The 13358-nt window shown below is 38.1% G+C and overlaps 1 protein-coding gene and 1 long non-coding RNA gene across 2 annotated transcripts in view; one reads left to right on the top strand and one right to left on the bottom strand.

Annotated features, from left to right (window-relative positions):
- Window positions 1-3346, top strand: part of LOC126957891 (uncharacterized) — a 139170-nt gene extending 135824 nt beyond the window's left edge. Inside the window, exon 8 of the long non-coding RNA XR_007727002.1 lies at window positions 2550-3346. This is a non-coding gene — a long non-coding RNA (uncharacterized LOC126957891). The remainder of the gene's footprint in view (window positions 1-2549) is intronic.
- FKBP3 (FKBP prolyl isomerase 3) overlaps window positions 1-13358 on the bottom strand; it is a 466553-nt gene that overhangs the window by 285591 nt on the left and 167604 nt on the right. The window lies entirely within an intron of this gene.

Here is a 13358-nt window from a genome sequence, read left to right as displayed (position 1 = left end):
CAAATCCCCTGGGGGATAAAATTGAACCCTGGTTTGGGAACCACGGCTTTGAATCTACACAATACTGACTCTAAAAGCAAACAAAAACCAGAGGCACAAAAGCTCTCCAAGTGTCCATCAACATGTCAAAAACATTTAGAATTCACTTTGAATTGTAAAATTTCTTACGAGTCCGTAGGCTTTGAAATGTAGGTCTTAGCATCCATGTATTTAAATTTGTGATGTATTGTGTTGCAGGGGTAATGCTGTTTGACTGAAATTAAGATCTTAATACCCATTGTGTGCTTTGACTTTCATTTTAGCTATCGTGAATTGATGAGCAAATCTAACATAGGAGGCATCCTGTGCACACCCATGTCATTCAAATGTTGCTGAATAATAATCCAGTGTTCCAAAGGAAAGACCTAACTATGGATGGGATATAATTAAAAATAACAAGCTATGTATTCTGGTTACAACAGTAGCAAGTTTGGCTTTGTGTGACTGAGCTGTTTGGAGAAAGATCCTGGAGTTTTAACAGGACTCCTCTTGTGTCGATATTAATCAGTGCTCTTGTGGTCAGTCAGAAGTTGGACTGATGCTTTCATGTGGATAGAGTAACTCTGCCAGCTAAGAATAGAATAATAACACAGAGAAAGGATAATAATAGACACATTATTTTAATGGACACAGCCTTCCTTCTGGATAGCTTGTCAACCTTGGTTAAGGAGTCAGTAGGCTGATTTCTTTTTAATTTGGGCATATGACACCCAGGATTTCATTTCTTTGCATGGCTAATGACCTGGTCGAGGAACCAAATATCAAGTAGTGTGTTTGCATTCATGAAATTGAAAATAATGTTTTATCACTGTTTGGGGGCGTAGTTTCTTGTTCCACTTTCATAAAGTGTGATTTTTATAGCAAAGCAAGGGAGAGAGAGCCCTTAAAAAGAAGTCTTCCTAATGGTTAACTTATTATTTTACGTTTTTAACATCATAGCAATTTAGAATTTCTTTGTACTTTATTTTATTTTATCTTCTGTCTTGCATAAGGGCATTTTCCTGTGTTTGGGTAACTGACCCATCTTTTCCCTTGGAAATGCGGATAGATTTTGCCTCTTTCCTTAGCAGCTAGACTTGAGGGTTTGATTTGCTCCAGGCACTTAAAAAAAAAACAGAGAAATTTTCTTTCTATTTGTTTTTTACTTTCCTTAGGCCTGTGGCATCTCTGTAGTGCTGTGCAGCAGATGGAGAAACGAAGCCTGCTGTTTCAGCTCATGAAAAGCTTACCTTAGTGATTCAAACTGGAGATCAAAGAACTTCATGGGTTTATAAGACAGACATATCAAGATCCAATCTTTTGGAATTGCCAATTTTTCATAAATCTACACAAAGGCAGCTTAGTCAAAGGCAATATATGCATCCTTTTCCATTAAAGAAGTAACAGAATGTAATTTTCAGGAGCATAAAGACTATCCATTTTCATGAATGTAGATTTGTGTTCAGAAATGGAATTGCAAACTTATTCAAGAGCTTAACAAAGTAAGGCTACATTTGGTTAAATGAAAGCAAATAGTGGAGAACAATATTTTTCAAACATGTTATTCTTTCAGCTAACATGAGTAACTAAGGAGTAGAAATGACAATTCTGCCTGTGAGTCAAATAAGCAAGCTTCTTAGGACATAAAGAGGTTAGAAGCTGAGATAAAAAGAAATTGATTTGGAAAATTGGAGAAATTCACAGTTAAGCAGTTAATTGGTAACTATTCCTGCTGCTAGCTTCTTCCATAAGGAAACCTACAGGTAGCATTCTATACCATATTGGCTCTTCTGGACTGATCAGACATGTGCGAGGTGTTGAATGAACTATTAATAAAAAAGCTCACCACATTTATATATGATCATCCTTGAAATGGAGATGACTAAACAATGGGAGTTGTTCAAAATGATTGAAACTTTGAAAAGAACCCACCTTTTGTAGTGATCCATCTAGTTCTTCAGGGAGTTAATAGGTAAAACAGGTATTCCCAAGCAGTCATTTGCTGGAGGAAATGTACTACTTCATCTTTATGTTCCTGGTTCTTACATTCAGCAAATTTTTATTAAGCATTTATTATGTTCCAAGTATCATGGCTGGTACTAGGAATACAGAGACTCAAATACACAGTTACTGACCTCAAGAAACTAATATTGTAGTGGAATGAAAGACATATTAACAGATATTTGTGTTACTATGTTAAGTGCTAAGATGGAGCCATACCTAAGTCAGGCTGAAGGAGATGTGTGGAGTCAGATAAAGGGTTTGAGAGAAGAAAATATATCAGACACATCTTAAAGGACCAGAGACATATAATCTGCTGAGGAGAGGAATCAGGCATTTCAGGAATTTGGGTCTAGGCTTTTCTTCACTTTGTGGCTCCTTGGAACTTAGGTTGGGGTTGAAGAAGAGTTATGAGATGTATTTCTATTGGTTTATGAGGAAGGGGTCTTGTCTTAGTCTGTTTTATGTTACTTATAATAGAATGCCTAAAACTGGATAATTTATATGACATAAAATTTGTTTCCTTATAGTTCTGGAGGCTTGAAAGTCCAAGGTCAAGAGGATGCAACTGGTAAGACCATTCTTGCTGGTGGGGATTCTCTGCAGAGTCCTGAGGTAGTGTGGGACATCACATGGTGAGGGGGCTGAGCATGCTAGATCAGGCCTCTTACTTTTCTTTTAAAGTCACCAGTCCCATTCCCATGATAAACCATTAAACCATTAGCCCATTGATTCATTATTGGATTAATCCATTCATGAAGGCAGAACCCTCATGATCCAATCACCTCTTAAAGGCTTCACCTCTCAATACTGGTACATTGGTGATTAAATTTCAACATGAATTTTGGAGGGGACAAATGTTCAAACTATAGCAGGTCTTTGAGGGAGCTTCTCTGGAGGCTATCTAATATGAATATATTTGGCTTTGACCTATGCCATTAGTTTATATCCTCAGGATTCTCTTCCTTGTATTAAAGACTAAGGGTTTTTTTTTTTTTTTTGGTTTTGTTTTGTGTTTGCATGGGTTTTGATTTATTTCCAAAAGAACAATTTCATATGACATAACTTGAAGCATATCATGGCAGTGAGGAAAACTTGTGTTGAAAGAATGACACAGCTAATTTATTTGATGAAGCAGTCAGAAAGATTAACAATTATTAGGCACCATTTAATGCATATGTTGACTGCTGCTTGCTTGTCCATTTGAAACCGGTCTTTAATCATAGATAGAAACTGAATTTGGCTATAGTTTCTAGTTGCTCTTGAATCATGGGCAGTGAGAGGCAATCTAGGACTTGAGTTAAAATACAAAATACTCTGACTTTTTTTGGATGGGCTATCTTTACAGGCTAAACAGATTTCAAATAATTCATGGAAAAATCACATTATAAATAACTTGCTAGAGAACTTCATATAAAATTAGCTTTATAAGCTTTTACCCCAAATTTTTTTATAATCGAAGGAATAAAAAGTACATTTTCAAGCAATAGAATCCAAATTTGTTTTGACTAAAGCTAGTGTAAATTTTTAGTACCAAAACAAGAACGCATGCATTATCACAGCTTTTCCTCCATTATTATACAACAACTTTGTCACAAAGCCCAGATAGATTATTTCTGTAAGACCATAACATAAAATACCATTAGATGTTAAAGGCTTGCCAATTAAGGTTTATCTTTGCAACAGAGGCAGCAGACACACAACAAAAACATGCCATATCCATTTCCTATAATCTGAGGAACTAGCTAGCAGGAAATCAACTGTATGAATGAAATTGTATATCTCCATCAGCAAATAATTCACTCAAACCTGGCTTTCTTCAAAGCCCTTTTTGTATTAGTTTTTTTTGCATATTTACTAATAATAAGTATAGGAATGTAGTAAGTCAGTTGGAGAAGGGCTCTTGCCTTCCTTATTATGTGAGAAATGTGTATAATAAAAGTGGATGTACTCTGGACAAAGGACTCTCGCCTTCAGAATGCATACTAACTCAGAAAAGCTGTTCTGGAACTTTCAAATAAAATGACAACTAAGTATGTGGTTTAAGGCAAAACCTCTAAGGAATCTGAGATCGGCTGTGCTGTTATGGTTCTACTGGTATATAGATTTTTGTTTTCTGCTGTAAGTTACATTATTCACTTCAGCTCTAGCATGTAGGTCCATGGCTGAGGTCTGACAAGTGGGTATGGCCTTTGCATCACTGGGAAACACCCAGGGAAGGAAAGATGCAATAACTCATGTGGAAGGGGAACCTCTGCTTTAAAACAGGGCTACAGCTTCTGGTGCTGCCTTTGTGTGACTTTTTAAAAGATGTCTCCTCTGGGTAGGGCAGATTTTGGAGAGCAGAGTACAAGTTGAATTTCAGCCCTTACTCGTCCCGTCAACCTTACCTGGTTGGTAATGCTGCTTGAGTGGCTGGTGTTTTAAGAGGCTGTGAAGAGAAGCTTCCATAGTAGCTGCAGATGATCTGCAGAAAGCACTTGCCCTAGACTCTTAAGGTTTAAGTATAAGTTTTTTTTTTTTTTTTTTTTTTTTGAGATGGAGTCTCACTCTGTTGCCCAGGTTGGAATGCAGTGGCTCTATCTCGGCTCACTGCAAGCTCCACCTCCCAGGTTCATGCCATTCTCCTGCCTCAGCCTCCTAAGTAGCTGGGACTACAGGCGCCTGCTACCACGCCCGGCTAATGTTTTTTGTATTTTTAGTAGAGACGGGGTTTCGCGTGTTAGCCAGGATGGCCTCGATTTCCTGACCTCATGATCTGCCCGCCTTGGCCTCCCAAAGTGCTGGAATTACAGGTGTGAGCCACCGAGCCCAGCCCAAGTATAAGGTTTTTATGTCTGCTTTTTCCTCTTTTACCTTGTGCCTAGGATAAAACCCAGCTCAATAAATATTTGATCTGTAAATGTGACTGATTAGCTGACAAATGCATTAGAAGAATTGTTACTGGTGGTATCTCCCAAATACATTTAGGGAATGGTGATGTTGTGATAAGGCAATCGAATTTTCTCTGTAGGTCTAGACCCTACAGTTTTACTCATTAGCTAGTAAAATGTCCCTCATTAACATGGATGGCTTGCTACCCAACAGTTTCCTTTATAAGAAGAGGCTATATTAAGTACTTCAGTCTGTTCTTAATCATAGTACAGCCACATCATTATAGAGACATGAATATTCATCAAAAGTTCAAAGAGATGACAAAGTGTAAAAACACAGAGGGGCAGTGAGAAACCAAGAGAAGCAAAGAGGGGAAGAAAGTATTTGCAGAGATAGTCAGAGGCTCAGTAATTACACTTTTCTTCTTCTCATATTCTTTTCCTTTCCATCCACAGGAGAATATATTTTCTGAGCAGGTGTAAGGCTTTCTCCCCCTATTTTCAGCAAAGATGTTCCCTGCTAGCTTAGTACCTGGGTCATCAGAACAGACACTTGTCTGATGAAACAAGGCTCTCTTGTTTGGACAGATCATGTTAACTACAAAGATATGCTTACCTGTGAAGAGTTTCCTAGGTATGGCCTAAAGCATCTTTCTTTTGAACATTTTTACTTTGCATTCAAACTGTGTTCTGATTTTGTGCCAAAAAATGTCTTGCAATTCCCTTCTTACCAGAAACCAGAGGTAACATTCTTAGTTTGGAACCATGTGTCCCTTCTTTTCTTGTGCTTCTTGTTATCAGCTGTACTCAATGTTTTGACTCCATTGGTGAATCAGATGCACAAGAAATTTCATGCTGAGCTTCTTCCCCCTCTACTGCTGATTCAGAAACACTTCTCTTTTTGCCACGAAGACAGAGATGAAATGCCAGCAGTATTTTCACTTTCTTCCATCATCCACCTCTCTTTCTAAGAAATTTCTAAATGTTGACTTCCAAATTTGTGGGCCTTCATGGCAGTTATTTTTGTCCATGTGGAAACTGAACAGGAGCTAGAAATTTAGTAAATTTCATCATATGAAATGTTTTTTCATAAGGGCCCAAATTGCAGTTTTTCAGAATTTTACACGGTTATGGTGGTGGCAGGGGATAGGAGGCAAAGAAGGGCAAGAAATGCTGTTAAATCTGCCTAGGCTCCGTATGATCTTCATGAAAACAGTATTTATTCAGCTTAATCTGAGAATAGACAGCAGGTGCTGCAAAGAACAGGGTACATTGAAAGCTGGTTTATTTTTCTTTGTCAAGTATTTTCTCATTCTTGAATGTGATCTCAATTAAGAAAGAGTTGCAAATTAACGGCTCAGCCTTTCATCATCTTGGTTTCTTGGTATAGGGCTGTAGAGAGGTGATGCTTCCTGTGAAAGAAATTGTGCTCAAAAGTACTTGAGGGAGTGAGTGGCACATAGCTTGGGAACCCTATTTACTAGACCAGTGAAGGGAGGCTTAAGTCCCATCTGGCTAATCAGCAATTTATTTTCACAGCAGAGGGAATTCTAGCAAACTGTGTTTAGGCAAAGAAATAATAATGGCTTGGGGTGAGGCTATTAAGTCTCCAGCTATAACATTTGAGATTTAATAATGACTTGGCACTTTTCTATAGTGAAATACCATGCTGACCAGCTTACATCAGCATGGATGTTTGCCTTCATTAGTTTCATGGCTGTCAAGACTGTGACTTGTAAATTTTCACCCTTCACCTTCATGTAAAAGGCCATGTACTCATGGTTACAAAGAGCACAGGAAATCATTTATTTTCCAGAAGGTTTAAGCAATTGGAATATTGGACTCAATATTTTTCTTTTGAACTATGTCTGTTCTTCTGACTGTGTAACTAGATACAAAAATAAAGAAGAGGAGAATGAGCTTTACCTGAGGCAAAAATGGTAAAGTAAAGCAGTAGTTAGCTTAGAAAAAGAGTGATTAGAAGCTGAAAAGCTAAGATCAAGAGCATAAGGACAATTGGATTTCAGACATTAATTTTATTATTTTTAATTAAAGCATAAAGAAATCAACCTCATTCTCATACATTAGATACCATATTTGCTCTTAGCCAAAGACTGAGAAGCAACCAGTCTCATATATTAGAAAGCCATCCATATTTATGGGAGGCTGATTTAGAAATATATAATAATATTATTTTCCTCTTGCATGAGGACTCTCATTTCAGAAGAGGATGACCAACAAATATCAGAAAATAAATATCAGTGAGCTATTTCTGAGATTTTGCCTGAGCTTTGTGTGTACAATATATAGATATTAGCAAAATTTTGTTCTTTTGATGCTTTCTCTAGGAAAGAGTTTATAATTATGCCATTTGCAAGATGCAAATCAGTAGTTGTGTTTGAAGAATTTTTTTTCTCTGAAGCAAGAAGTATGACTTATTAAAAAAAAATACACCTAGGATTGCAGTCATAAGCTTGTAAGAAAGCTTACACAAAGCTAGGATGTGTTCAGAACAGGATGGGAATGGGAATACATGTGGAAGCTTGCCTGGGTGCTCAGCACTTCATAAAATGAATAAAACAATAGTAAATGTGATTTGGCAGTACATGGTCCAGTAACTGCAGGGCTCAAAAACAGTGTGAAACATTGCCTAATGATGAAAACTTCATTAGAAGTCAAGCTTTGTTGATTACAAATTAAGTGTTTTCCCATTCTGCAAACTTAAGTTTAGGACCTTGGCCAAGAGTCACAGTAATTTTCTTTGAAACTTGGTCTCACTCCACTAGGCCAATCTGCTTTTTCTTCTGAAAATGTTCCAGAGGGAAGGTAGGAACAGCAGCATTACATGGAAAGGATACTGGACCAAAAATTTGAAAAGCTTGTCTTCTAGTTTTCAATGTGTTACTAACTAGGTATGTAAAGTTGGACATATAAACACTCCTTCCTGTTTGTTTACTAAATGGTAAAGTGATCAGTATCCTTCCAGCAATAAAATTCTGAGATGATTGCCTATAGTCTCTCGAATCTTGGTGCAAGGGGAGGAGATGCATCTGAGCCCTGCTAACATGAAAACTTTGCCTCAGGGTCTGGTACTATGAGCTATCTTCTCATAGCTCAGAGCTACCCTATGAACTACCTTCTTTATCTGTGATATTATTGGCATTGGTGAGGAAGGGGAAAGAGGTTATTTTATTTTAACATATTTGGTGGATATAAGCGCCCGATTCTTACATTGTGTACCGGTGAAGCCTAGGCTTTTAGTGTACCCATCACTGAATAGTGAACATTGCACCCAATGGATAACTTTTCAGCCCTCATGCCCTGAGCTCACACTGTCTCATCTGCCCACCCTTTGTAGTCTTCAATGTCTATTATTACCTTCTTTATGTCCATGTATACCAATTGTTTAGCTCCCACTTATAAGTGAGAACATGTGTTTTCTGACTTTCTGTTTCTGCATTAATTCACTTAGGATAATGGTCTCCAGTTCCATCTATGTTGCTGCAAAATACATGATTTTATTCTTTTTTATGGCTCAGTAGTATTCCATAGTGTGTATATATATATGATGATGGACACTTAGGTTGGTTCCATATCTTTGCTATTGCGAATAGTGCTATGATAAACATATGAGAGCAGGAATCTTCTTGATATGATTTCTTTACCTTTGGGTAGATACCAATAGTGGAATTGCTGGATGAATTTTTAATTCTTTGGGAAATCTCCACACTGTTTTCCATAAAGGTTGTACTAATATAAATTCCCACCCGTGGTGTATTCTTGGCAATATTTATTGTTTTTAGACTTTATAATAATGATGATTCTGACTAGTATAAGATGGTACCTTATTGTGGTTTTAATTTGCATTTTTCTGATTAGTAATTTTGAGCATTTTTTCATATGCTTGTTGGCTCCTTGTATGTCTTCTTTTAAAAAATGCCCATGTTCTTTGCTCACTTTTTAATGGGATTACTTGTTTTTTCCGTTTTGAGTTGTTTGAGTTCCTTGTAGATTCTGAATATTAGTCCTTTGTCAGATGCATAGTTTGCAAATATTTACTCCTATTCTGTAGATTGTTTACTCTGTTGATTGTTTCTTTTGCTGTGCAGAGGCTTTTTAGTTTAATTAAGTCCCATTTGTCTATATTTGTTTTTGTCGTGTTTGCTTCTGAGAATTTGGTCATAAATTCTTTGCTTAGGCTGATGTCCAGAAGAGTTTGTCCTAGGTTTTTTTCTAGGTTTTTTATTCTTGTAGGTCTCACACTTAGGTCTTTAATCTATCTTGAGTTAATTTTTGTATATGATGAAAGGTATGGGTCCAGTTTCATTCTTCTGTATATGGGTATTGATAGAATTTGACTGTGTCCCTACCCAAATCTCATTTTGAATTGTAACTCCCACAATTCCCACGTGTTGTGGGAGGGACACAGTGGGAGGTAATTAAACCATGGGGTGGTTCTTTCTTCTAATAATGAATAATTCTCATGAGATCTGATGGTTTTGAAAAGAGGAGTTCCCCTGCTCAAGCTCTCTCTCTCTTTGCCTGCCGCCATCCATGTAAAATGTGACTTGCTCCTTCTTGCCTTCTGCCATGATTGTGAGGCCTCTCCAGCCATGTGGGACTGTAAGTCCATTAAACCTCTCTTTCTTCTGAGTCTCAGGTATGTCTTCATTAACAGTGTGAAAACAGATTAATGCATGTATCCAATTTCCCTAGCACTATTTATTGAATGCAGTGACATTTCCCCAGTGTATATTTTTGTTGACTTTGTGGAAGATTTGTTGGTTGTAGGTATGTGACTTTATCTTTGAACACTCTGATCTGTTACATTGATCTGTGTATCTATTTTTATACCAGTATGATGTTGTTTTGGTCATTGTAGCCCTGTAACATTATTTGAAGTCCAGTAATGTGATGTCTACAGCTTTGTTCTTTTTGCTTAGGATTGATTTAGCTTTTTGGGCTCTTTTTTGGTTCTGTATGAATTTTAGGATTTTTTTCTAATTCTATGAAAACTGATGTTGGTAATTTGATAGGAATTGTATTGAGCCTGTTAATTGCTTTGGGCAGTATGTTTATTTTAAAAATATTGATTCTTCAAATCCATGAGTATGGAATGTTTATTCATTTGTTTGTATCACCTTCAATTTGTTTCATCAGTGTTTTGTAGTTCTTTTTGTATAGATCTTTCACCTCTTTGGTTAAATTTATTCCTAGGCATTTTATTTTTTTTTTGGTACCTATTATAAACGGGTTTGATTTCTTAATTTGGTTGTTGGCTAGATTGTTATTGGTGTATAGAAATCCTATTGATTTCTCTTTATATAATATTGTATCCTAAAACTTTACTGAATTCACCTATCAACTCTGAGGTTTTTGGTATAGTCTTTAGGTTTTTCTAGATATATGACTATATTATCAGGGAACAGAGATAATTTAACTTCTGCTTTTCCAGTTTGGATGACTTATTTTTTCTCTTGCCTAACTGTTCTGGCAAGAACTTATTGTACTTGTTGAATAAGAGTGATGAAAGTGAACATCCTTATCTTCTTGCAGTTCTTAGAGGGTGTTAAAGCAAAATAAATATGGCCTGAGAAGGATTCCATACTATATTTAAGTCCTTGTGGACAAACTGCAACCTAACTTAATAGGTAGACAAGATTAAAAACCTAACTTAGCCGTTCCAAGATGGCTGAATAGGAACAACTCCAGTCTGCAGCTCCTAGCATGATCAATGCAGAAGACGGGTGATTTCTGCATTTCCAACTGAGGTGCCTGGATCATCTCACTTGGACTGGTTGGACAGTGGGTGCAGCCCATGGAGGGTGAATTGAATCAGAGTGGGGCATTGCCTCACCTGGGAAGCACAAGTGGTCAGGGAATTTCCCTTTCCTAGGCAAGGGAAGCCGTGACAGACTGTACCTGGAAAAATGGGACACCTCCACCCAAATACTACACATTTCCCAAGGTCTTAGCAACTGGCAGACAAGGAGATTCTCTCCTGTGCCTGGCTTGCTGGCTCCTATGCCCATGGAGCCTTGCCCACTGCTAGTGCAGCAGTCTGAGATTGAACTGCGAGGCAGCAGCCTGGCTGGGGGAGGGGCATCCTACTCAGGCTTGAGTAGGAAAACAAAGTGGCTGGGACACTTGATCTGGGTGGACCCACTGCAGCTCAGCAAGGCCTACTGCCTCTATAGACTCCACCTCGGTGGACAGGGCATAGCAGGACAAAAGGCAGCAGACAACTTCTACAGACTTAAACATCCCTGTCTGATAGCTTTGAAGAGAGCAGTGGTTCTTCCAGTGTGGCGTTTGAGCTCTGAGAATGGACATACTGCCTCCTCAAGTAGCCTCACTGGGAGGTGCTTCCTAGTAGGGGCCGACAGACACCTCATACAGATGGGTGACCCTCTGGGATGAAGCTTCCAGATGAAGGATCAGGCAGCAATATTTTCTGTTCTGCAACATTTGCTGTTCTGCAGCCTCTGCTGGTGATACCCAGGCAAACAGGGTCTGGAGTGGACCTCCAGCAAACTCCAACAGACATGCAGCTGAGGGACATGACTGTTAGAAGGAAAACTAAAAAACAGAAAGGAATAGCAGTAACATCAACAAAAAGGACATTCACACCAAAACCCCCTCTGTAGGTCACCAGCATCAAAGACCAAAGGTAGATAAAACCACAAAGATGGGGAGAAACCAGAGCAGAAAAGCTGAAAATTCTAAAAACCAGAGCACCTCTTCTCCTCCAAAGAATCGCAGCTCCTTGCCAGCAATGGAACAAAGCTGAATGGAGAATGACTTGACGAGTTGACAGAAGTAGGCTTCAGAAGGTAGGTAATAACAAACTTCTCCGAGCTAAAGGAATCTGTTCGAACCCATCGCAAGGAACCTAAAAACCTTGAAAAAAGATTAGAAGAATGGCTAACTAGAATAAACAGTGTAGAGAAGACCTTAAATGACCTGATGGAGTTGAAAACCATGGCACAAGAACTTCATGATGCATGCATAAGCTTCAGTAGCTGATTCGATCAAGCAGAAGAAAGGCTATCAGTGATTGAAGATCAAATGAATGAAATAAAGTGAGAAGACAAGGTTAGAGAAAAAAGAGTAAAAATAAATGAACAAAGCCTCCAAGAAATGTGGGACTATGTGAAAAGACCAAATCCACATGTGATAGGTGTACCTGAAAGTGATGGGGAGAATGGAACCAAATGGGAAAACATTCTTCAGGATATTATTCAGGAGAACTTCCCCAACCTATCAAGGCAGGCCAACATTCAAATTCAGGAGATACAGAGAACACCACAAAGATACTCCTCGAGAAGAGCAACCCCAAAACAGATAATTTTCAGATTCACCAAAGTTGAAATGAAGGAAAAAATGTTAAGGGCAGCCAGAGAGAAAGGACAGGTTGCCCACAAAGGGAAGCCCATTAGACTAACAACTGATCTCTTGGCAGAAACCCTACAAGCCAGAAGAGAGTGGGGGCCAGTATTCAACATTCTTAAAGAAAATAATTTTCAACCCAGAATTTCATATCCAGCCAAACTAAGCTTCATAAGTGAAGGAGAAATAAAATCCTTTACAGACAAGCAAATGCTGAGAGATTTTCTCACCACCAGTCCTGCCCTATAAGAACTCTTGAAGGAAGCACTTAACATGGAAAGAAACAGCCAGTACCAGCCATTGCAAAAACATGCCAAATTGTAAAGACCATCGATGCTATGAAGAAACTGCATAAACTAATGAGCCAAATAACCAGCTAACGTCATAATGAAAGGATCAAATTCACACATAACAAAATTAGCTGTAAATATAAATGGGCAAAATCCCTCAATTAAGACACAGATTGACAAATTGGATAAAGAGTCAAGACCCATCAGAATGCTGTATTCAGGAGACCATCTCATGTGCAGAGACACACATAGCCTCAAAATAAAGGGATGCAGGAAGATCAACCAAGAAAATGGAAAAAAAAAAAAAAAAAAAAAGCAGGGGTTGCAATCCTAGACTCTGATAAAACATACTTTAAACCAACAAAGATCAAAAGAGACAAAGAAGGTCATTACATAATGTAAAGGGATCAATTCAACAGGAAGAGCTAACTATCCTAAATATATATGCACCCAATATAGGACCACCCAGACTCATAAAGCAAGTGCTTAGAGACCTACAAAGAGACTTAGACTCTCATACAACAATAATGGAAGACTTTAACACCCCACTGTCAATATTAGACAGATTAATGAGACAGAAGTTTAACAAGGATATCCAGGACTTGAACTCAGCTCTGCACCAAGCAGACCTAATAGATATCTACAAAACTCTCCACCCCAAATCAACAGAATATACATTCTTCTCAGCACCACATCACACTTATTCCAAAATTGACCACATAATTGGAAGTAAAGTAATCCTCAGCAAATGTAAAAGAACAGAAATCACAACAAATTGTCTCTCAGA

This window comes from Macaca thibetana, chromosome 7 (genome assembly GCF_024542745.1).
Source record: "Macaca thibetana thibetana isolate TM-01 chromosome 7, ASM2454274v1, whole genome shotgun sequence".
Classification (NCBI taxonomy): domain Eukaryota; kingdom Metazoa; phylum Chordata; class Mammalia; order Primates; family Cercopithecidae; genus Macaca; species Macaca thibetana.
The sequence above is the reverse complement of the archived record's forward strand: the minus strand, read 5'-3'. Positions and strand labels throughout refer to the sequence as shown.